We start from the raw sequence: 25,348 nt of genomic DNA on the forward strand, positions 1-25,348 counted from the left end.
CGCAATATAATCACTACCCACCTACGACATTTAATTTATAAACATCACAGTCCAATTAAAATTGTTCAGAATTACATACATAAAAGGAAATTTTTTGTTTCTGGTCTCCTTTAAGCAACTTTAACAACTACTATTATCATAGTACTACTTTTAATTTACTACTCTTATTTCAGGTATAGGAATGTGGGAAATAGTAAAAATGAAAAGTAATACATATTTATATGTATTTTTATTCGCCTGCACTAGATTTTTATTTAGAGTAAATCAAAGGGATTTGTCTTCTAATGTACAATTGGGGACAATTAACCCTTAATTACCCAACACAGGAAAAAATAGTGATACGCGTTTTCATCGTCATTTTTTATTCACTCGTACAAATGTATGAATATCATGACGTTTGTTTAGTTTAAGATATTATTTCAATAAATGCTTTCAATTTTGACATGGTTGCAAAATCCCCCTCTCCTGAAGAAGAAGAAACTGTTGATTTTCCAAAGCTCAAATTTTTTAACTACACCATTACATGTAGTTATTAAAGTTGAACTGTTTTGTCAGCTGCTGACGTATTATTTTATGAGTTATTGGAGGCAGGAGTGTTATCAATATGTAATAATGAGTCCCCAGTAAAGTGAGATAAAAAATCTTTTAATATTAACTCCTTGAAAATGCACTTTTCAAAAAAAACACTGATGTCGGGCATTTCTGCGCACCTAAGGTTTTCGTTTCCAATACTGAAGCAAAACGCATACCGAATTTGAGCGATTGACAAAATTAAAATACAGTAATTCTTACCGTTTGAAAAGATGCATTTGTCACCAGAATATTCTGTTCAAAATAATATTAATTTTGGACATAGCGGATACCACCCCCCTGTTTTCCTGACTCGCGATATGTCTGCGCATAACTTTGAAAAGAAGTAATGTTTATCCATAGGGCTACAGAAATGAAATATATTACTTTGGACTGTTTCTGTCAGCATATTTATTAATTACTTGCGAGCGGCCGTTTGTCTGACAGTGCAGAAAGCTGAAAACTCCATCAAAAGTAGTACCATTAGCATCATGGGTCTCTGCCACCAGTAATGTCAGATCAGGACCGGATTAAGGCCTTTGAGGGCTCTGGAAACAGCCAACATAGTGGTACATGTACGGGGCTCCTTGAGCCTCGGGGGCCCTGCCTGCGAAATCAGACGATAATATTAGTCTCTTACATTTTAAGCGCAAGCGTAGTTGAAGCTCTACTTTCATTTTTACAGGTATGATAGCATTCAGAAAACGGCGATCAGCCTTGGTTATCAGCCTTGCTTAATTAAACTCAAAAAATCCATTGAATACGACAACTAGTATGTACAAATTGATGTAAATAAGTCACATAAAAGGATTAATGATAAAAATAATTTTTTTAATTAAATATAAAAGCTATTTATCAAATTTATTATCAGGTTCTCCAGCTAGGGGCTGGTCATTGTAATGTCATGTTTTGTAAGCGTCTGTCGACTATGATCAATCGTAGAATTTGAATGTATTACCGAATAAGATGGATAGTAACTTACCAGATAAATATTTTTACTTGCTGGGGCTTAGACGACGACAAGAGAAGACATTCGAATTTAACCAAATAGAGCACATATTCTGGAGCATGATGTATGAACGTATTGTATTTTGAAGCAATAATTGATAGGCTGAGTTCAAATCCTAGCTTTGACCTGTGTTTCTACTTTAAATGGTTCGTGCTGCTGGAATAGTCGAGAACTCGCCTTGGGATTACTCGCCTAATGAATAGTTCTACAATGTAAGACACTGCACAAGTTGGTTTTGTTTTAGTGCTAGTCCTGACGCCCAAAACATAAATATCAGCGTCATGGTCTTACATGTAGGACTAGCTCCATGGAGAACCTGTCCCTTGGAGAAATCATCATTCCAAGTGTCAGGAAAAGTCGCCCCGAAGATCATAGATACTAATTTAGAGGTATCGCCCAATGATGGATACCGCTTTATATGATCGCCTCTTGAATTGTTCAGTTACCGAATAACCGAGATACATCATGCTACATGTCTGAGGCATGATGCTCCAGTGCTAGACATCACTATAAACCGCCACATGCAGACATATCATATACACATACATACATCATTTAGGACTTAATCACACTTAAATTCAGATATACCACACACACACACACCTGTTCATTTCTATAGCAAGTGTTTACTTATGCCCTGTGTATGTTGGACTTTTATTGCCGATCATTGCAGAATAACTTTTTGCTGTTGTTGATTTTGTTTATATAGTACAAGTCACGTAGGACATGTAGGCATTCAGCACCAACTATTTCAGTAATTGGTGCCATTTTTTATACTTTGATTCTACATACCTTTGAGTAGCAAGTATTCACTTCATTTAGGTTCTTGTACATCCATATTCCTTTGGAAGGACATTATTTCGATACCCCAAGAGGTCCCAGCGGCAAAATCAATATTAAAGTATGTATATATTTTGACAAAATGAACCTAAAGGTGTGATCCAGTATAATCTGGATTGAATGGTGCGCACCGTGATGTCACAATGAAAGCTACACATATTGATAAATAAATTAGTACTAGCCTCGATTGTGATGATTACACTGGACATGCTCTTATTTTGACCCAAGTTCAGTACATGGCCACCATTGTAAAAGTTCATAGCAATAGATATTTGTCTGGAAGATTCATGGAGATGGTTAAGGTGCAGAGCATTCAGTAATTAGGATTGAATAGACTTTGGTTAAAAATAAAATTAGTGTTAAATTTTAAAAGAATTTATATTTAATTAAAAATGAGTAAATGCGCATACATGACCCATGTGACTTGTACTATAGTAATGTCACCATTGTGTGGTGTTATATCATTATATCAGACTTGTTTGTTTGAAACTTACCAAAAACAGGATAACATAATAATCTTTGTGGTATCCTAGATAGTAACAACTTAAGTGCAGCCTCATTTATTTCAGCATATATCTGATAATTTACCTCATAAGCTTTGTCTCCATCCCAAAAAAACATTGTAACTGTCTATTTAACTATTTATTTTAAATGATCCCAATTATTTTCTTTGGAATTTAATATTTGCCTCATATTTTTAGTAATAACGAAATTATATCACCAAATACCCTTTTTTATAGAAACAAACCTGGCTAAGAATAACTTAAATATGAGTATCTGAAGGCTTCACACCATCTGTTTGTCCTCTAACTTCACAGATGTGCATCAGCACCCCTACCCCCTCAATCAACTATGTAAGATGCTTTTGAGGTGTAAAATCCAGTGCTTTTTTATTTCTACTTGCAATGTTACCTACGTTTTAAGCTTCACCTGCTGGAGCTTATGCAACTGGTACATGAAGCAAATTGGTGATAACTATGCCAGTATTTATTGACAATTTCATCTTCTTTGAGAATTGATATTAATAATGATAACTGATCGATTTCTTTGTGAACACTTAAGGTATAAATTTGACAGTTTTAATCAGTATACAAGTAAGATCTCTCACTTCTAGAGAGAAGCTCTCTATCTCTCTCTCTTCAGTCAGCCAGGAGTGAATTCACCAACCAACCTAGGGCTAGTTTTCCCTAAGCAAGTTCTCCATTGGTAAGTTCTCCATTCACCAAATACATGCCACATGACATAAGATGCGACATTTAGTCCAGGGTATATAAATGGATCATTTTTTATGTCCCTGTATTATTAATATTTGCATCTTTAATATATTTTATTTCTTTCAAACACACATTATCTGCAATAATACACTTATAAGTAATAATTACAAAAATTATCCCCCAAAAATGACAATACAATACTTAGTGAAGTTTTTTAAAGATTTTTTTTTTTTATGTTACAACAGAGTTGTTTTCCTCTTAGATTAAAATATTTAAATGAAAGATTTCATTATGTATGGTTTTCAATTAGATTAATTATTCCTAAACTATTTGCATATCCGCCCATATGTAGAGATGTTAAAATTTTGGGAAATTTCTACCAGGTACCTGTCAGTCCTATCAATCAGTTACCTGGGTACCCAATCAAATGAAAATTGTATTAAATGTTAACCTGAACTGCTTTGTTGTAGGTTCACATGTGCTAACCCCCTATAAAGGTATGAGCATAATTATTACTAATATAAGCAGCAAGAAAGCATAATCTGAGCATAAAAAGAGCAATATACACCACTCCCTTGATAACTCGTGCACCATGGGTCCAAAAACAGACTGTGCTATAGGCAAGGGTGTAATTTATCGAGGGACGTCCATAACTATATGAAATGATGCCATCCTTGCTTGACACTGTGAAAGCCTCTAAGGGAGGTAGGGCTAGCTGGTCTGTTTAATGGCTGAATACTTATTTTAAAATCTCGTTGGCAATAACTGTCAGTAAAGTGCTTTGTCTAATTAAATTATTTGCTTTTATGTAAAAATGACCTTTATAGTCAAAATGCCCAACCACTGAGAGATCGATAACAATTCCAACAGGTGTCAATTACCAACTTTGATCACAATTTCCTCTGTTCAACAAATACGGGTCAGATTTTTGGTACTTTCTAGTAAAATAAAATGGGCTCTACAACTGACGCCATGTTATAAGTGGGTCTGCTACTTACCTGGATCAGTGGTTAAAAGTTTCGTCTCAGATCGTCTAAATTCATTTGAATTAGTAGTTGCACTGTATTTACAGTTTGTTTTTGGACACCGTGGAGGGGGGGGCAAATATAACATTTATATGCTTTGTAATTTTCGGATCTTGCTCCACTATAATTTTTTCTACATCTTATGCTAACAGCTGCCTTGCTTGGCGCTCAGCATTAAGAGGTTAGTGTTAGGACTGGTCAGCCTGGTGTCAGGATAATGTGACTGGTTTGGACATCATGCTACCTGTCAGCGGCATGATGCCCCTTTGCTAGACATTGCTATTAAACTGTCACACTGCAGACATCGTAACGATATAACTTAATTTTTTGTAAAGCTAGGTTAAAAATCCAAATCACACACACACACACACCTGTTTTTCATTCATTATCCTTTCCATGGTATTGGACAAAGTACTTATTTTTCTTTATGGCAGCATGTCATCATGTGAGCTAACAGTAATTTCGTTATGGATGGGGGGGGGCCCACAAATTTATCTTCCCCTGTATGTTTTCAGACATCTAATTAAAGAATTTAATGTCTTTGGACGACAAAAAAAAGTAATTATTTGTTGCCGTCTGAAAACATACTGTAAATACCGTAGTACAATAGTAAAGACAAAAGAAATTGATAGATTATTTATGCGTAACATTCACTTTAACTAGTCTACATGTCTACAGTAACTTTCGTGAATAGTTGTAAAGTCCAAATGGTGATTGTTGTGTTATACTCGACCTGCCATGGTTCGTCCCTCAATGGCAGTCCAGTGCAACAGGTTTTAAGTTTAACAAAATCCCTCTCCTAACATTTTTCAGTCGTATAACATCCATCAGTCACATCTATTCATCCCAGTTTGGTGGTTTATTATATTGCCACTAAAACACTTGTGTGTTCATTAGTACTTTCAAGACTGGACTATTGTAACTCAATTCTGTCTGGTTCATCTCAATATCTACTCCAGAAACTTCAAAAGGTTCAAAACACAGCTGCTCGGATCATACTTAGAGTACCACGATCAGAGCACACCTCCCTGCTGCTCTGTACCCTACATTGGCTATCCATTTGATCCAGAATCAAACACAAAATTTGTTCTCTGTGCTACGTTTCACTGTCTGACTCTAGTCCAACATACCTATCCGATCTCACCCATGTGTACACACCAGCAAGATACTTACGCTCCTCTTCTGATAATCGTATTGTAATAGACTCAGGATTAACCAGTTCTGCACCATAATGGGGTTGGGGTGGATTTTACTACTGTATGCGAATTCTCCATATGTTATTAGAGATGTTTCTTTTAAGATATTAGTGATGCATGTTTAGCTCATTGGACCTAGGGCAGTGCAGGAGCATGTAGTTGTGGCAAATTAGTTGCTTTGTGGTTACATGAATGTTTACGTGTAACTGCTCCCTATTTTCGATAATGCGCCACTTCATAGGCATGTTCTCAGACTTTCTGCGGTCCATGGAGTCAGATTATACTGAATTACTAGTTAGGTAATCCCATATTTATTATGTAGGTTGGAAATCTCTGTCAATACGTTTTAGCTATTACCATGTTGATCATTATATTACACTTCGCTTGTCAAGGTTTGACATTTTACATTCAGCACCGTTTCTTGCACAAATTACATGCTTGTGTTACCTCATTTAATACCAGATGTGTTTTTCCATCATGTGGTTGCTTGATGTGAACATCACGACACGTGTAGTAAATATGAAGTTTCAGGTTGTTCGTGTTTCGCGGTAAACGAACTTTTCGACGATCGAGTCAAGTTCTTATGGACGCCATCTTTGTTCGTTTGTGACCCATGATCTCGATGGTTAGATATTACAGGTATGTGATTCACATACATTTACACTTAGATGAAGTCACAGTGAACTTATTGCCGAAAGTAATATCTTAAATATACCGACTTTATATAAAAAACTGTTAGATTTATTGAGTAATGTAATTTGTGTTGTGCATAGTAGCAACCTCCCCAGCAACCGCAATTCTTTTAGTATCATTATACCCTGTCATTGGTTTGCCACAGTTTATCCATTCGAGAACTGTTGTTTTACTACTGAAAACTATATAGAAATATTAGGATACAGTGTTTTTGTCTCAGAGTTTTGTACAGAATAAGATATAAAATATGAGAATATTTTATATGTTGGAATATATTGAACCTTATTCATATGTGATCGATATCGCAAGATTTGCGATAGGCTGAGGTTTGCCAGTTTGCCACATCTGATTCGTTGGCGGATTCGGTCTGCCATTTCTGATTGGTTCAGTACTGTCACGTGGTATACAACCGAAGGTTATATATTGGAGTGGAAGACAGTACTTATCAGATAACTGCAGAGCGCGGTAAACTTCAAAACGATAATAACATCTGTGAAGTCCAATACTCCTTTTAGGTAATGACATATATAAATTGCTAAATAATAATAATAATAATAATAGTATAGGACTGACAAAGTAATAATAATACTCTGAATTACGTGGACATTAATTAGGTAAAAAGCTAGTAAAATAAGCAATACATGGAATATTTAAACGTCCATGTTTTTAACAATATGCAGAGACAAGCATTCTGGAAAATTACGTAGAAATGTTGAGTAAGTAAATTAATCTTCAGAATTATCGTGCAGTTATCTCCCACCACATTGGTAACCTGGGTTAAACGAATACAAAGCAAATCTTCCAACTCTCGTCTGTTAGGGTCACTCTATGATTTCCAATTATTATTTAATTTATTTAACATTGAAACGGACTATTATGTGCTGAGACATTTTATTGAAAAGATCCTGGAACAAGACATCGGAAATTAATGTCAGTATCAAATTGTTACAATACAAGAGTGCAAGCAACGAGTGTTTCAGGAGTATATTTGTCTTATTCCGAATGAATATTGTGTACTGGTAACAGTTTTCCAGTTTCTTAGCTATGTTACTTTCATTAAACATTTTTGGTTGACTTTACTGTTGAGTGGAATTTCTTCAATTAACCCTCCCTAGCAGACAGGAATTAGAGGTCGCTTACAGTATACTCATTATTCCCACTATGAAAACCAAGTCATATGGACAGCGTTCTTTTGCATACCAGGGCCCAGCAACGTGGAATGAATTGCCCACTAAACTTAGACACAAAGACACAGTGATCACATTCAAAAGGGCTCTCAAAACTCACTTACTTCAACTATTTAAACTGCAAGAACAAACTTAAAGACCTAATAATGTTTCCTACCTGAAATATTCTCAGCATGTTTTTTATTTTTTAATTTTTTTCTAATTTCATGGTATTTGTTTTTGTAATAATATTATTAATGTTTTTTATCTTATAGGTGTTGTCTAATGTTGTAAAGCACTTTGAGCTTCTAAAGATTATTATTATTAATGTCTGGCACCATTTATTTTCAATCTAGACTGGTTCACTATGTATGTAGTATAAAAATAGAATGAATCTGACGTTGTTTCGATGCGAGAAACCCGCCTGTTTTCTTGGAACTGTTTCATATAAAAAAATATGCAAAAATTACACATTTACACATGTGAATTTTTATTTGAATTGTTTTCTCAGTGTTATAAAATAACAGATTTTTTTACCCTTAATTTTAAACATTTCAGTGAAAAATTTCATTCTGTATAGTTTGTTCAGTTTTTCCTAACATGATATAAGAAGTGTATGTTATGGTAACCACATTTTTGTGTTACATTTGCCGTAACAAAAAATATCTGACTTAGGTTTCCTAGTAATGAAAAAAACATAGTAAACATATGAGCAGCGTCCCTGACTTGAACAGCTATCACTCACTCCAGGGCCACAAACTTGAGGCAATAATGGCATTTAGTTAAACTGGGCATTTCTATTGTGCTTTCTTTTATTTTTTTTATTTTAATTTTATTTCATCAAATATTTCTTAATCAGTACTTACTGTTGCTGTTGACAAGAGGTATTGACGAGTTGATGTCATCTGGAACTCAAAACAGGTGCATTTAGGTCGTGAGAAAAATGGCACACAATCTGAAATATCAGCATTGCTTCTTAAATAGGTCACATGAGAAAGGAGAGAAGTGTCCTCCTTTGTATTGTTATATAGTACATGTATGATAAGTAAATTGTAAGGAACCATACGAGCCCCTTTGATGATGAATAAATGAGCACACAACACAATCTTCAAACTGAAATCATTTTTCTGTGTCTCGATTTGAACTTGGAAAACTTATTTTTTTTAATGGGTACCCGGTTGTACATTATTTTACCTGGGTTATTATCAATGGGTGAATACCTGTGTACCTGTTAGCATCTTTACCCATTTGTTTGTAACCTCTACCAATTTTAAAAACAAAAAGCATCAAGAATATAAAAAATTCACAAAGTTTGTCATTTCATTCAATGTTTTAAAATTTCTAACCTGATTGACACCAAGGGGTTCCTAACACTGTCCGATTATTGGTATTTCAATGCAAACAGGAGCTTCTGATGTAAACAGACTGCTCTGTGTCCATTTCTTATTTCTAGAATAGTCTATTTCAGCCAAAACTGTGTCTATATCCAATATTTGCAATTTCTAGTTTTAATATTTCTATAACAAATTGAACACATAAATAGAAAGAACTCTTGTATACATTTGTTCAAAGATCCAAAATTTACAGAATTATTTGATTTCAAAGAGGATGAACTACATCACATACATTGCTTGTGAACATTGACTGGCCTAAGGAGATGGTGACCATGTTGCTAGAGATTCAAAATCAAAATGCGTGTGATTTGGATTTTTAACGTAGCTTTAACAATTTTTCAGTCATATCGCTACAATGTCTGCAGTGTGACAGTTTATAGTGATGTCTAGCACTGGGGCATCATGCCGCAGACATGTAGCATGATATCCCACCCAGTCACATTATCCTGACACCAGGCCGACCAGTCCTAACACTAAGCTCTTAATGCTGAGCGCCAAGCGAGGCAACTGTTAGTACCATTTTTTAAGTCTTTGGTATGACTCGGCTGGGAATCAAGCCCACGACCTCCTGCATCCGAGGCGGACGCTATAACCACTAGGCCACCAGAGCAGTGATTGAAAATGCCAATAAGTTGACTGTTTGGGAACCCCTAGTGATGATCAGATTAAAAATTATAAATCAGTTAATGAAATGACTACGTTCTGTGCATTTTTTATACTCTTGATGCCTTTTAATATTAAAAGGTGGTAGAAACAAATGGGATGGTGCAAGAATACTATAACATGGTATAAAAAGTGCATATTATAGTAACCAAGTTTTGCTTTGCCTTTGCCTTCAAAACAATATCCGTCATGGCTTTCCTCAAATAAAAAGATAAAGAAAACCAACATAACCATATGCCCTGACTTAAACAGCCAGCACTCACTCCAGAGCAACAAACTTGTTGCAAATATGGCATTAGTTAAACTGGACATTTCCATTTTGTTTTCTATTATTGTAATCGTGGTACATATTTATATTTTATTTTGTCAAATATTTCTTAATCAGCACTTACTATCAGTATTAAAAAAAAGGTGTTGATTCAGTTGGTGACATAATGATTTTGAAACAGGGATGTAAGGTTGCGAGAGACATGGGTAACAAATCAAGGACTGGTGCAAAGTTAAGACAGTCGATGATACTGTGCAGATGTACACAAAACACTGCAGGAAATAAACAGTAAACAGGTGACATTATGTAAGAAATCCACTTTCAAACTTCTAATACAGTTTTTTGCCAACTAGTTTGAACATAATGTAAAAAGATTTGTTTGTTTGAGTGAAGAACAGAAAAAGATCATCGATTGGATTTGTTACCCATTATATTTACTCAATATCTATTTTAAAATGTCTGTTTCTGGAGGAGATAAAGGACTGTAACATTGTGCAAGTTTTAACAACAGTGACCTGCAGAAACCTGAAAGACTAACATGCTTAAGCAATTAAGCCGGTTTCATGATCATCCAGATGTAGTGGGCAAAAGCTAAGATAGGTCCAAATTTAGCATTTAGTATTTGGATAATCACATTACTTAAATAATCATGCTAAAAAACTACTTATTAAGCCTGCATTTTTTCATTAGCAAGGTGTAACAGCATTGTCTTACCAGAGGTCTCCGTTCTATCAAATCAGTTGGCCATTTTAATGCATGTTTTTTTTTTTTTAACAGATGTTAATTATAGATATGATAATCATGTTTCCTGTTAAACTTCAAAGTGTGTGTCCTGCAGTATTACTGTATGCCTTTGTGCAAACATTTAGAGATAGAAACAGAACTCTTGGATATTATGATTATATTAAGGGATTTCTCAGATAAGGAAAAGTGTTGCTGTAAAATGTAATCATTTGCAACAATTAGTATATTTCGCAGTTCAGGTATGTGGTAGCCATACAGATAGCTTTACATAAATTATATACTTGGTGGCCAGTTCAATAGACTTTCTAAATGAGGCGTGAATTGTCTTTTCCAATTAAACTGAAAAGGAACTATTGAATAGCCTTGGTGAATAAATATAAATATATATAATAAAACAATATTAGTTCTACATTCCTTTGTCAACCTATCCAGATATCAGTCATGGCTTCAATATTGTGGCCATACATTGATTTAACTATAAGATGGACAATGTATGTATCTTTTTTCTCCATTAATGATCAAGATGTTCATGTATTACAATTTGTTTTTATTTAGCTGAACACTGGCAGTTTGTTTTGGGAGAATATCCCCTGGGCTGACAGTGTCCACCATTGTGCTGAATCTGCAAGTGGATTTAAAGTTCTGTCATGGCAGGTTAGTGAAAAACCTATCAACAGCAATTTTATTTTAATATTCTTTTTAAAAACATTGAATATACCATATTTACAGTATACATTGGGACAGCTTAAATTAATTTTTAAAATAATGTTTTGGTGAACTGTTTGTTTTTATGAGTTTTAGGTTGTGGGACAACTTTTAAATCATTCAAAAAGTCATGTCAGTGAATGCACTCAAATTTAAAATGTATTAAAGTGTGTTCTTGAGATAAAACACTTTTATCCACCGCAGCATCTTCTCATCAACCCAACCATTCTCCTGTACACATTCGATCCATGCTTTCGATGCATGAATGTTTTTTAGCTTCCTCATGCTGTTAAAATTACCACTGGTGACAACTCATCTCCTGAAGTGGAAACTGCAAAGACTAAAGTAAGACATTTTGTCTGCGCAATTCATGAAAATTTTCACTTTTAAGACTGGCCTGATTGCTGCGAAACTGACGGGTTTCTTGTCATTGTTCTTGAATTAAATATGTTGAGAATTATGTTCTTTCTGTATCTGTCTTTCATTTAATACTATTTAATATTTGTACAACAACATTAAAAAGAAGTATGTTGTTGATATCAGATGATTCATAGCTGCCAACCCTCACGAATTTGGTGTGAATTTCACGACTTTTTCAGCGATTCACGGATTCACGCCGTAAGACAAAAATTCACGAATTTTCCGATCCTCAATTATTTTAAATCTTTAATAAAATAATCGATTTTCTGTTAAGCGCTAGTCGTGATATTTGCAGTTGCCAAAACGGTCCGGTACCGCTGGTCACGATATTAGTAGATCTACAGCCGATTAGTACAGTTGGCCTGGTCGCAAGCATTTTAGCCTATTTTAATCTATATGTATAAGAGTAGTTTTACAAGTGCTTTTGAGAGAAACTAGGACCTAACCGGAAATTTGCTCCACGCATGCATCAAAACACTGATTCGAGTTACTGTTCAGCATCACATGTAAGATTTTGAAAATGTCTTCACCACCAAGGAAAAAGAAATGTATTACTCAAAAAGTGAAGTTTAATTTGGAATATATCAAAAATTGGCCGTGCATTCTGCCATTAAACATTGATATTCATTCATGCTTTTTGCACTCAGTGTGCCATCGCAGAGACGATGTGAGGAAGAATGTCGGTTGCAAAAAACATGTAGAAGTTTGGAAAATTAAGAATTCGCAGATTTCAGCTCTGGAATATTTTAAGTCACCAGTGGAAGACCCACAGGCTACCAACGCTTAAGCATTATTTGTGAGTTTTCTTGTGTTGAACATAATCTACCTTTATCAGCTGGAGACCATGCTAAACATTTGTTCTGACATATGTTCCCGGACTCGAAAATCGCTTCCAAATTTTCCTGTGGAAGAACCAAAAATGCTGCAGCTCCTGTGCATTCATCACAGCAACAGTGACAGCGAAAGAGTATTTTCTTTAGTGAGGAAAAAAAAGAGACTTTAGGGCCTCCTTCGCTGCAGAAAATTTTTCAACAATTTTAGTCCCCAAGATCTACCAGCAGGCAATAAGTCGGAACTGTTTAGAAAACAAATTTACGATCAAGCAGTTGAGGAAGTTCAAGTCTGCCACAGTATCATGTCTTGATAAAGAAATATTTCTGCATATATGTAGTGTTTTATTTTTATTTTGTGAACTTGATATAGTGTAGTATTGACTGTTGGAGTAGTCAGAGTGGATGGAGTTATTGTCATGGTATTTTTCACTAATTTGTGTCCAAATTCACGACTTTTTATCCCTATTTTCACTAATTGTGAGCCTGGAAGGTTGGCAGCTATGGATGATTATTGGACTTCTGATATCGTTGTTGGAGTTGTGAAGTCAACACAAATGGCTGAATTCATCTGACTAGTAACACAAATGGCAAGTACCGGGTCATGTTTCATCTATGGTGTAGTTTTGTCTAGTCTGTCAGCGGATTAAAGACATAATGATTATAATATTATTTGCCATTTTTGAGAAAATAAATCATTTTCCTATCGATTATATAACATAGTTTAAATTTGCTAGGCCTACTAGTAAGTGACTACCATATGCCGCTACCACACAGTGGCAGCAAGTTCCTATTTTTTTATATGCAATTGCTTGGCCCTCACACCTGAACCTAGAAAACCAAATGTATAAAATAGGATTTGTATATTCATAGGAAATTCAGATTAGAAAATGGACTGCTTTTCATTTTAAGCCAAATTTTGTTGTCCAAAATTTTGAATTGCTTAGCTGAACTTTGGTGTGAAACTATTACACAGTGACATGTAGCTTCAAGCATTGGTTTCATATCTTAAATAGAACACAGGAGAAATGGGAAATTGTCATCCCTTTTATTATATATTCAAAAACAAAATGAGCCCCTGTATCAGTAAAGGTTTGGGGATAGGTTTATCAATTACAAGAAGACAATTTGATTTTAAAGAAATTCAGTTGTTCATGCAGCAGTTATCATTTTGAAGGCTTTTTTTTCTCAAAATTTAAATCAACCCTTTTTGTAAATGTTTTTAAATGATTGATGTTAAACTAGATCATCTTAATGAGTTTAGGTTGTTTGAAAAATTTTGTTTGGGTTTTTGGCACAGGTAAATTTAAAGTTAAACTGTTTTCGTTTCAAGAAAAGATTTTAATACTTAGCTTTTATTTTATTTTCCTACTGTGATAGGAAATGTTTACATTGTATAACATGCGTATGTTCATTATGTTGTTTCCACATAACAACATAGTGCAGGTCAGCATGGTAAAATTAGAATTTGTATTCTGTACATTGAAATGACTTTACATGCCAATTTATATGAGTGTAGTCAAACTTGTTTTGTGTGATACATTTCATGGTTTTGCACATGCTCATCTTTTCTGACTATTTTGGAGAGTCTTGAATGATAAACAGCTTTAGATTTAGAAAATGCATGTTTTATAATCCAAAATGTTCTTTAATTCCATTCAGTAATGGTCATATGTGAATCTTGAACAAAGTAATTTCATCCTGGAAATGACCTGAACATTTATCTTTTGAAAAGCATGGGAACCATGTTTGTAACTACTGCTTTTACAGTTGACCAGTGAAGGTAAAATCTGATATTTAGATTTGATCAATTTTTCCATCACTATGCTAGAATTATTATAAATAATAAGCTATTATATTTTGTTTTAATGCAGCATGGGTAACATGTATATACTTTTCCTTTTGCAGTAACATTATAACTGTTGAAACTGTTCTTTCATTGTATGTATTCTGCTGTCCTGGTTGTCCTGTGAAATTCACTAATGAAGACTTTATTTTGAACCATTAATTGTGCAGACATGTCCCTTATAGAAAGAAAATGGAGATGATTTGTATGTTTCTTGAAGCATTTATTGCAGAATCTGAAATAGCTGCAGACCTGTTTACCCGTCCATATTTCACCGTATTTGTACAGAATAAAGTCCCTTGGTATGGTCATTGATTGGAAAATACGATTTGAGGATGCATTTATTATTAATATTTTTGAACTAATTTGTAAGTGGTTTTTATTCCATTTTGTTTTGTTGTATCATCTCTTCAATCCGTGCCCGTGTCTGCAGTCTGTGCCACATCATTGATTTTAACATTCTCCGCATCTGGTTGTTTAAACAAAGAAAATTGTCAATGATAAGAAAGTTTTAGCATGAAAATAGAAAGTCTAAAATAGAAAGCAGCATTTTCTACCAGTCTATAATACTCTGTGGCCATGTCTTAAACCATCGTCTGAAAGAGAACTTAGACTTTTCCTGTGCACATGGTGGATGGAATGACTGTTCACGGCATGTGGAATCAGAAAATCATGCAAAATTGGAATCATTAGTGAAGGGAAATATAAATGTTTTGTCAATGATGAAGGGAAAGGAAGTCAGTGATCAACACATATTTCAAAAGCAAATAACACGGGCTGAGGCGATTCTCTGTGAGTTGATCATAAATATGTGATTGTGATTTTTATTTTTAACGTAGCTTTAACAATTTTTCAGTCATATCACTACGATGTCTGCAGTGTGGCAGTTTATAGTGATGTCTAGCACTGGGGCATCATGCCGCAGACATGTAGCATGATGTCCCACCCAGTCACATTATCCTGACACCAGGCCAACCAGTCCTAACACTAAGCTCTTAATGCTGAACGCCAAGCGAGGCAACTGTTAGTACCATTTTTTAAGTCTTTGGTATGACTCGGCCGGGGATTGAACCCACGACCTCCCGCATCCGAGGCGGACGCTCTAACCACTAGGCCACTGGAGCGGTCGTGATCATAAATATGAATTTGTCATTGAGCACAGCTGTCAAGTTAACAGAAGCAATGACAAATATGTTCCCAGATTCCAAAATTGCACAAGGTATTTAGAAGCAATCCATTATTGTAAATGTTAACAAAGCTGATATCAGATTTTATGAAATAAATAAGATTGCCTTCACATATCAAGATAAACTTATTATTTTCTGAGAGGATGGGTGGTGGTAACAATTTATGTCATAATGTTTTGTATTAAGTCTTCCTTAAGCGTGAAAATGTAGAGATTTGGCTTTATTTTAAATGTTACGGATATGTATGAAGTTGAGAAAACAGATTTTCTAGAGAAAGTAACAGAGGTAAATAACAGCATGAATTTGGGCGTGTGGAGGTATTCCTTTGTGGGTTTTTATCACTGTAATATAAACATGTTTAATTCAATGGTCAACATCTGCAGATTTTGCTTAGAACACAGAGGTGCCTGAATATCAATGTCTTTACAAACTAGGAGTTATTTACAGAATAGTGTGGGGCGCCGAGTGGTCTAAAGCGCTATCCATTACGGATCACTGCCATCTCACCTGTGTCTGCGTGGGTTTGAGTCTCGGATTCAGCCAATGTGTGCATGTGAGAAAGCTTGCCAGTAGCTTCTAGTGGTTCGGTAGTTCTTTCCTGGGTTTTCCCGGGTTCTTCCTCCACCATATATACTGGCCGCCATGTATAGCCTATCTTGTGCTGAAAAATGGTATGTCGTGCAATACTACATAATGGTAATTATAGTGTATTTATAGTGTCTACAGTTTGTGCCCTGTTTCATAGGTGATATGTGCTAAGATGCTAGAAACACTGAATGAAAATACTGACAGACACTGCTTAAAATACTGACAAGAAAATGTATGGGTAAACAAGTCTGTAACTGTTCGAAATGAGCCCATTTAATTTGCTTCTTCTGGGCACTATACATGCATTAGAATTTTGTTGTATTATATATTTGGTGTTTTCTGTGATACAAAGTTTTATTGGTTGCATTTTTGAGTATAAGTACAAAAGTATTTTTTTTTCTTAAAGAACTAATCAGCTCTTTGTTTCTTCCATATAAACTTTTTTGAAAAGAATGTGAAAATGTGAATTATTAATTTTGAAACAATACAATATCAATGTATTATGTATTATATACATATTTGTGTTACATAAAAATGTGAACTAAAAATATTTATTTTGTGTCCTTGGGTTATGGCTGTCATCACCAGTTTTGAATGAGGAAAACTTGTACTACTTCACTATTTTCCTGATTTTTACTGAAAACCCTACTTAACTAATTCGGTTGTGCATTTTTTTAATTAATTAAACAGATTCTTGTAAAACTCAGTTTGGCTCATATTGTATTTATTGATCACTCAATCTAAAAATCACCCACAACATCTTTATCAGATTTGACTTTTTCAAAGAAACATTTTAAATGACATGTGTTGTTCTTTGCACTTTTTGATTTGTAAACAGTGCATCTTTCCTTGTGATTACCTGTCCTGCAAACAATCCAATGGATTTTGTTGGTATCAGGACCATCTCTTACATGCATTACAAGCTGCAATTGTTTGATCTTTGTTGGCATCGTGCCACAGAAACTTCTGCAGACAAGAATCTTTGAAGTTCCATTTCTTTATTTATCATATTTTCCATGTTAAAGTCAGGTTTAGTTTTAAGCCTTTTTTTAATATAACATTTTATTTAACTTTTCTTCATCTTGCACAGGCTTTATAAGAAAACAATCCATCCAGATGCATTCTATGGAAAAGCCATCATAGTCGCACATAAAATGGTTTCAAGGAATCAGTTGACTGGTTCAAAACAGCAGATTCCTTGGGGGAAACCCTATCCTCCAGTCAGTGAAATTTGTTCTTGTGTAAAACAGCACTGTCTGCTTCCATTGTTTGTATCTACAAAACCTGTGGCTGCTTTCAGCCCTAATCAATACATTTCAGTAAATAGACAATGCACTGGTATTGTACATGCTGGTAAGAATGAATGACATTTGACCAAGTCATATCAGAGACTTATAAAAATGGTACTCGCAGCTGCCTCGCTTGGTGCTTAGTATTAAGAGGTTAGTGTTAGGACTGATCGGCCTGGTGACAGGATAATGTGACTGGGTGGGGCATGATGCTACATATCTGCGGCATCATGCCCCAGTGCTTGATATCACTACAAAATGTCACACTGCAGATATTATAGCGATATGACTGAAAAATTGTTAATGATGCACTAAAAATCTAAAACACTTATACTTGATGTCTTTTTTTCATTTATTTTCTTGATTGTAACTGACACAACAGTTGTGGTATTAATCAACAAAAAACCTAATAGAGAGTCGGAAATCTTTTCATTTCTTTGATGTAATAGATTTGATAGCTGTTCCAGTTCAGAATATTTCCGTATATATTGGACAGTTTGTTTTCCTTTTATTTATTATTGTCTTCCAGTACTAATTCTAGAGTGACTGCATGTCAGTTCCTACTGGGCATGATGACATAGTTAATGGGTCTCACTGCTCAGCTCCTTAAACTGCAGGTAGTCTACACAGTATTAGGTTTTTTTCTCCTCCTTTCATCATGGTATATAGTAATTCTTTTGTTAACCCCAAACTTTTATTTACATTTCAATCACATCAATAAATGGGTCTTGATTTTGCTCTGTTATGTGATGTCCACATGAAATTGACCAGAGCTATTTGCCCTTCAAATATTGACCCACTGTTTCTTTTTCATGTTATCAGCTGTCATCTGTTGTATCGGTTTTTAGTGAAACTCATCAAACGTCTTCATGAGATGAACATTTGTAAAACTTTATTTTCAATATTTGTATTTGAACCGCTCTATTGATGTTACCATTGTTGAAAATTATTAATGTTTTATAAATTCTTTTATGTTGTTCTTGTGGTTGGGAATGCATAATAAAAGTTTCAAACGGCTATTATTTGTTTTTCTCACCCATGCAACAGAAAAATATAGTTGTTTTGCTAACCTTACTTTTCTTATCTCAGACCAATCGTCTCAGTCAAGGTGTTCACGCGTTCAGAACTACTTTAAAAAAAAGAAACCCTTGTTGTCTTCTGCTGTGCCTGACGTAGTTCTTTTAAAATCAAACAACAACGAATATATAACAAAAAACATAGAACTTAGGTCAATCCATCTTTGAGAACACACCATACAAAACCATTTTGAGAGAGATAGAGATACACATGCATATGATGTCGAGCTTTTTGATATTATGCTAGTTTGTTCCACGCATTGTTCGGTACATTTTCAGGTCAGCGTCATTAAATGTAGCTAAAGCTACCTAACTAGTTTTAGATACTTTGTGTGAAAAATATACTGTTTGCAACAATTATGACGCTGACCTGAAAATTTACTGTGCTACAGATAGGACAAAATTCTCAATGCTGTGTGAAATGAACTATGACGGAAAACATTGATCTATGCACACAGACTATAGACCTATACACTTCATAGCTCCCAACTCTCTTAACAACTATGGAAAACTTAGTAACAGACAGAAATGTGTTGTCAAACATGCTTTGTTCTAATTTTGTTAAGCATATCCGTTGTGTCCCAGTTGAATCAAAAATAAATTTGCAATATTTAATGACAAATATTGTACTTACCCGTCAGAAGGAATCATTTATCCGTCGACACATCCATAAGCAAATTTCACTATAGCACTTGCTATATTTCCAAGACAGAAAAATAAATTTTCAAAGAATCCATGAACTTGAAAGTTTAGCACATGATTATCTGCTTGGGTCCGTATTTGGAGGGTGTTTTATACACGGGGGTAATTTTACAATCAATATTAAGGACAACACAAGTATGTCACAAACAGTTTCACCACCTCCAAAGAAAAGAAGAGTTATATACCACAGTGACACAGATTATTAATTACCTGTGAATAACCCAAGCATGAACACATGCTACATGTTACTTTTCGTTATAATAATAGCCTCTACTGCTACAACAGAGGTGTGGGCCCAGTATCGTTCCATTATTTACAACAAAATTTTCTAAATCGGATCTGATGAAAATGAAACATTCTCTTATAATAAATATTAGCTATTTCTTGTTAATTCATATAACATCCATATGTTAAATGTAATAATACCTCAATACTATGCAACGTTTTATGTTATTATTATTTTTTGCGGGCTCGCGCATAACTACTGTGTCCTTCGGATGACACGGTCACACCACAGTCCTCATAAACATGTTTGTACTAATGGAGCGTATGTAAATATTTGCGCGTAAACTATATTGCAAAAGTGAGTTCTTTTTTACTTTAAAGGAAATTATTGGGTGAGAAAAAGAATCTACGTTGGGTTATGGACAGAGACAAGGACATCCCAATCAAGGGGTTACATTATATTGTCTCCCCCTCGGCAAGCCTCGTGGGGAGACAAATAATATAACCCCTTGACTAGGATTTCCATGTCTCGGTCCAAACCCCAACATAGATTATATGTCTTTTTCTCACTCTGTCTCCATATGTATGTCTCATGCTCTCTCTATATCTGTCTATTTTGCTCATTATCTTGTGCTCTGTCTCTCTTATTCAATCCCTCTCTCCCTCTTGCTCTGTCCCACTTGCTTTTTCTGTCCATCTTCTCCCTGTATCACTTTGTCTCATGCTTTCTCTCGTTCTGTCTCGCTCGCTCTTACGCTCTCGCTTTCTGTCTCTCGTGCTTTGCGTCTCTCTCACTCGTTCTCTGCACCTGTCTCAAGCTTGCTGTCTTTCACTCGCTCTCTTGCTCTGTCTCAAGTTTTCTTTCGCTCTTTCTCTTGCTCTCTCTCGTGCTGTTTCTCTCACACACACATTGTCTCTCGCTCGCTCTGTATCTCACACTGTCTCTCTCTGCTCTTCTGTTATATACATTTTGAGCTTCTGTGTACTGTATGCTGTGTCCTGTTAGTTCTAGTGTACATGTATGTGCACATTGGTTTTGGTTTTTTCTTTATCCGTATGACCCAGAAAAACATAGATGACACCAATTCTTCACTAATTGCATTGCACCTAGGTAAATACCAGTTCACGCCTTCCAAGTGATAAGGTGCGTAGACAAACACTTCAAGCACGTACGTTCAGAAAATGACTATCATCCAACTTGTATTCGTACCCTTCATTGGTGACTGCGCCGCCCCCTACCCCGCCCGGTCACATAAACCCGGTCACTTTTCTAGCCACATGGCCAAAAAAATCAGTTTTTAATTCAACAGACGGGTAATCTCAAGGTCTAAGCTCCTGTACACTAATCATTTACAAATTCTCCAATAAGTAATTATTTGCATTTATTCAATAAAATAATGATATTTGTTCATAACTAATATCGATACAACAAACATTCAATCAATAATGTATTTTAAAATTTAATTTCCTTACAAACCCGCATAAATATATACACATATGTCCAATCACTATATATATAGGAAAGTAACTAATTCAATAATTTTCTTGACAACATCATATTCCTGAGTCCAGGGAGTGTTGAAGATGTTAGCAGAAGACAACATTTAATGGTCAGTAACTGTATGTTACATATTTTTCAATAGGAATTATCAACTGCAGATTAATTGAAATTTTATAAAACAAAAACATTGCATACGTATAACTGGTGTGAACTAGTACTTGACATGTCGTCGATACCAGGGATAAAACTTAGTTCCATATGATTAACTATGATTACAGATTTACCTTTATCCAGCATAGGAAACCTCTTATGACAAAAGGGGCATATGTATCGTAGAACTCCGATGATCCGTCTGCCAGATACAGCACCAAACACTCATTTCACATTACAGGGGGCGCTGTACAGACATACAGACGAACCATTTTTAATTAGGCCTCGCCAAAGCTGATCTAGCAAAGCAAACCACATGACAAAATCCCATGAGTTACTGAAATATTGATGTTACTTCACAGATAACCCTAACTCTAAATGACAAAATCCATTTTCCTATCCAACCTCAGGACTGATTTTTATGAAGTAACTACCTATCCATCAGGCTCCATGAGACATATATCGTAGTGAAAACTGCATCCAGATCGTCCCATCCGTTCATAGGCTATTAACTGCAAAATGTAACCTTAAGCCTAACCTATGCTACATCTGTGGGAAATCACAGGAATCTGAATTTCTCCCAGACTACTAAAAACAATTTTTATGAACCAAGTACTGATCTTTCGGGCTCCATGAGACACGTATTGCTGTAAAAACAGCATTCAAATCGTATTGTCTGTTCTTGCGTTATTACCAGAAGCACATACCCCTAACCCTAAACCCTAACCCTAAGTCACAAGAATCCGATTTTCTAACGAATGCATCAACCGGTTCTCACCAACGAGGTATTGTTGGGTTACTCTCATGAAGACGCATCTTTGGACATAAGTATCATAGAATTCCGACGATCCGTCCGCTACCTTAGTACCAAACACTCATTTTTTATTATGGGGGCATTGTAGGTCGCAGACAGGCAGACAAACCATTCTTAAGTTTGTCTCACCAAGGCCGATCTAGCAAAGCAAACCGCATGTCAAAATTCCAAGGCGGTATCGAGATAATCAGAAAATAGTGATGTGGCAACTTGGCCAATTTACCTCCAGCAGACTGTCTTACGGTGCTAGTTTGGAAGACAGGCTTTATTCAGATTTAAGTAGTACAGGGTCTGTTTGTTACTTGAATCCAAGTAACTCCATAAGCCCTCAAGCTACCTTCATAGGCTAGGTGTCTCAGCATGCGTCTTTACTGGGCTCATTTGGTAGGGCCAGTGTCAGCAAGCAATTCAAAGGGGTTATCAAGATATTCACCAAAAAAGACGAAATTCATCTAAAAACGATGAAGTCAAAATTTTATTAGAAAGGCTATAACTTAGCAAAAGAAAATCAAGCTCTCTATCTCAACAAAGTATCAGTAGATTTATCTCCTTAAGATCCGTATTTGGATACAGGTATCATAAAACTCTGATGATCCGTCTGCTCACTATAATACCAAACACTCATTTCGCATTATAATGGGTGCTGCAGGTCGCAGAAAGACATACGCACCATCTTTACATAGGTTTACCCAAGCCAGATCAAGCAAAGCACACCGCATGAAAAATTCCCAAGATCTTGAGAAAATAGTTACTTCATGGGTAACCCTAATTCCTAACACAACATGACAAAAAAAAAATTTTTTTTGCTCCAAAATCTCTCGATCGATTTTCATGAACCAAGTACCTATCTATCGGGCTCCATAAGACATGTATTGCAGGGAAAAGACCATAAAAATCGCCGGGTCCATTCTTACGTATTACCATAAAACTACAACACTAACCCTAACCTATGATAAACATAAGGGAAATCACAAGAATCCAGTTTTCTCCCAAAGCACTTGACCGTGTTTCATGAAAGAAATACCTATCTATTGGGCTCTATGACACACGTACTGCAGCAAAAAGCGCATCAGAATTGCCAGGTCCATTCGTACGTTATACCAGAAAACCGTAACCCTAACAATAACCTATATAAATATATGGGAAATCACAAGAATTCAATTTCTCATAAACCACTTGACCGATTTTCATGAGCGAAATACCTTTCTATCGGACTCCATGAGAAGTATTTCAGTGAATACGGTATCCAAAATGGCACTATCTGTTCGGAAAACCGTAACCCTATCCCTGTCACAAGAACACAATTTTCTCAAAAATGCCTCAACTGATTTTTATCAACTAGGTATCATTGGATTCGTCTCCTCAAGATGCATCTTTACATTATAAATTCTCTACTTGATTATTTCAATTCCAGTCTCTCTGCTTTTTCCCCAGTACATAGTAAAAAAATAAATATGAAAAAGGTGCAAAATGCTCCTTATTTTGTCAGTGAATTCCTATCAGTGAGTACTTATTTTCTATGTGTAGCATCCTTGACAGGCTTCTGGTTATATCAAGATTAAATAAAAAGTGACTTCTTTGTTACAACATTTTTAATATGTCAAACCCTAAGTACATTGTTGAGTTCATCGTGTATACACACTTTCCAGACAATTGCACTCATCTCCTGTATTCATATCATCATTATTCCCAATGTTAGATTAAAATACATTGGAAAGCATCCTTTTGATTACCAGGGCCCAACTTTCTGGAATTGGCTGCCTCTTCAACTTAATCATAATGTAACTGCAACAAGATTCATGAAAGCTCACCTTTTCTGCAGTGAATCAACTTGAGCTATTTTTCACCTGTATTCTTTTCTTAAGCATTTTTGTCTCAGTATGTGGTATTTTCCATTGATACATTTATCCAGACTATACTAATACTTGGATTATTATTATTATTATTATCATATTAGTAGTAGTAGTAGTAGTAGTACTTGTGTATAATACTTACCTTTCTGCTTTGCATTGTACGTGTCTTTTCCATGTTACACTGTTATCTTATTTTGTGTATAATGTAATTTTTTGTGCTTATTTAACAAGATCTTAATGGAACTAATTGTCATCTTGTTTATGTTAAAAGTCTATTTAGATTAAAAGAGATTTTTATAACTGGAAGATGATTTATGTATCCTTTCAAAACCTCTTCTCTGCTTAACCACTAATGTCATTATTAGTATACTGGTAGCTCACCATTTAGTGTATTACGTGTTTTGAAGGAAAGATGTAAGCCTGTTTCTTTAAGTCAATGCAAACACGGATGGGACTGAACTTTGGCCGCATGTGTCCCAGTTAAATATTAATGTTTTACGCAGATGCTGTAAGAAATATTAAAGAATCTGTCGTCCCCGAATCATGTGGACGTTTATGCATTTATGGCAACTTTTTTCCATTAGATGTGTTACATCAAAACACACATGGAGTTGAACTTAAAATTCAGGATATATATATATATATATATATATATATATATATATATATATATATATATATATATATATATATATATAGTAAAGCCAAACATTTAGTTTGTTGAATAAATCGTCAAGCCTCTTTCAGTAAACAAATAACAAATAACCACAATTATTTGCTCTGTTTGACTGATATTAATGTCATTCACTTAGTAAACAAATAATATTTTCTCAATCTTAAGTCAGTTAGCATGTTGATTGCCTTCATGTTTGAGTCATTCTCCTGTTCTCACCATGAAAGTAAGACAGCATATATACATTGTATGAAGATGCTGAAATATACAACGTATTTTCCTCAATACAGGACCTGCACTTGGGAGAATTAGACAGTTAAGGTTTTGAAGTTTCAGCTTGAGGGTTGTGGTTGGGAAAGGAGTGTGCTGTTCTTTTAACCATTTCTACATTTGTAACTTCTGAACTGGAGAGGAAAAAACAAATGCAGTTATTGTCGTTGAATTTAGCATGGGAATTTTGTTTATAGTCATGCATGCAGACTACCAATCCAACATAATGCAAGAAATTATTTTGTCAAAAGACTTTCTATGAAGTGCCAGTTGGGGTGGGGTGGGGAATAGAAACAATAATGGTAGAATGATATGCGAGAAGGTCAAGAAATCAGATGAGGATCTCACTACAATAATTCAGAACCCTTTATTTACCATAATTCCTATGATACAAATGTAGGAATTGAATACTGATGGAATATAATTACAGAATTACC

At 35.1% G+C, this 25,348-nt stretch overlaps 1 long non-coding RNA gene across 5 annotated transcripts in view; it reads left to right on the plus strand.

The window, feature by feature from the left end:
* Positions 1-1,246: 1,246 nt before the first annotated feature.
* LOC149771665 (uncharacterized) overlaps positions 1,247-25,348 on the plus strand; it is a 50,025-nt gene continuing 25,923 nt past the window's right edge. For 2 of the 5 annotated variants that reach the window (XR_016418186.1, XR_016418184.1), the window contains exon 1: positions 9,871-11,436. This is a non-coding gene — a long non-coding RNA (uncharacterized LOC149771665). Of the gene's footprint in view, positions 1,644-1,683; positions 1,792-3,562; positions 3,626-9,870; positions 11,437-25,348 lie in introns of those variants that run through there. The other 3 variants (XR_016418185.1, XR_016418187.1, XR_016418188.1) reach the window with 3 other exon arrangements.

The sequence above is a fragment of the Sinohyriopsis cumingii genome, unplaced genomic scaffold, assembly GCF_028554795.1.
Source record: "Sinohyriopsis cumingii isolate HCF-2022 unplaced genomic scaffold, ASM2855479v2 utg001742l, whole genome shotgun sequence".
In the NCBI taxonomy this organism is placed as follows: domain Eukaryota; kingdom Metazoa; phylum Mollusca; class Bivalvia; order Unionida; family Unionidae; genus Sinohyriopsis; species Sinohyriopsis cumingii.